The 1,358-nt window shown below is 37.6% G+C and overlaps 1 non-coding gene across 1 annotated transcript; it reads right to left on the reverse strand.

The window, feature by feature from the left end:
• Positions 1–143: 143 nt before the first annotated feature.
• Positions 144–215, reverse strand: TRNAD-GUC. Its single transcript has one exon. It is a non-coding gene; the product is annotated as a tRNA-Asp (tRNA).
• Between the last annotated feature and the right edge of the window lie 1,143 nt (positions 216–1,358).

The raw sequence follows: 1,358 nt of genomic DNA on the forward strand, positions 1-1,358 counted from the left end.
ACAAGATTTCATAAACAATTGTTCAGCCAACTTTCTTTTCAAATTACCGTTGTTGGGGTTCGATCCCAAACTACCGACATGATAGGTTCACCGCTGTCCAATTTCGAGTTCCGTTAAAATTACGGAATGAAAACAACTACAATCGTCGTTGCCGGGGATCGAACCCGGGTCACCTGCGTGACAGGCAGGAATACTCACCACTATACTACAACGACTCATAAAAAATAAATTATGTCTTAACGCTCCAAATTTTACCAATCGTCTTTAGAAAAAGCGACCCATTGTCAACGCTCTAGATTTTATCAATCGAAGATTCGGAACAAGTAATCCAAATTTAAATCCGGTGAAAATTGTCAAAAGAAAATTAAACTTATTATTGTCGGGGTTCAAACTCATGTCTATCGAGTGACAAGCGAGAATACTCACTACTGTATTACATCGACCTCTGAAAAATATATTATTTGTAAACACACGGGAGAAAAAGAATACTCACTACTGTATTACATCGACCTCTGAAAAATATATTATTTGTAAACACACGGGAGAAAAAGGAATCCAATCCCGAATTTCAAATTCAAAAGAAAATATAAAACAGTCTGCTGCGTTGGATCAAACTCGCAGGAATACTCACTACTCTACAACGACGACTTTGAACAATATAATATTTGTTAGCACATCAGATTTTATCAATCGTCGTTACAAAAAGTTATCCAATTTTGAATGCGACTAAAATTGTCAAAACAAGATTAAACTTGTTGTTGTTCGGGATCCAACTCATGTCACTCGAGTGCAAGCAGGAATTCTCGCCCTTGTATTACAACGACCTTTGGAACATAATAACTCGAGTGACAAGCGGAAATACTCACCACTGTACCACTACAACGACCTCTGGAACATAATAACTCGAGTGACAAGCGGAAATACTCACCACTGTACTACTACAACGACCTCTGAAAACATATTATATGTTAACACACAAGATTTCATAAACAATTGTTCAGCCAACTTTCTTTTCAAACTACCGTTGTTGGGGTTCGATCCCAAACTACCGACATGATAGGTTCACCGCTGTCCAATTTCGAGTTCCGTTAAAATTACGGAAAGAAAACAACTAAAATCGCCGTTGTCGGGGATCGAACCCGGGTCACCTGCGTGACAGGCAGGAATACTCACCACTATACTACAACGACTCATAAAAAATAAATTATGTCTTAACGCTCCAAATTTTATTAATCGTCTTTAGAAAAAGCGACCCATTGTCAACGCTCTAGATTTTATCAATCGAAGATTCGGAACAAGTAATCCAAATTCAAATCCGGTAAAAATTGTCAAAAGAAAATTAAACTTATTATTGTCGG

Source organism: Cucurbita maxima, unplaced genomic scaffold (genome assembly GCF_002738345.1).
Source record: "Cucurbita maxima cultivar Rimu unplaced genomic scaffold, Cmax_1.0 Cma_Scf01962, whole genome shotgun sequence".
NCBI classification, from domain to species: Eukaryota; Viridiplantae; Streptophyta; class Magnoliopsida; order Cucurbitales; family Cucurbitaceae; genus Cucurbita; species Cucurbita maxima.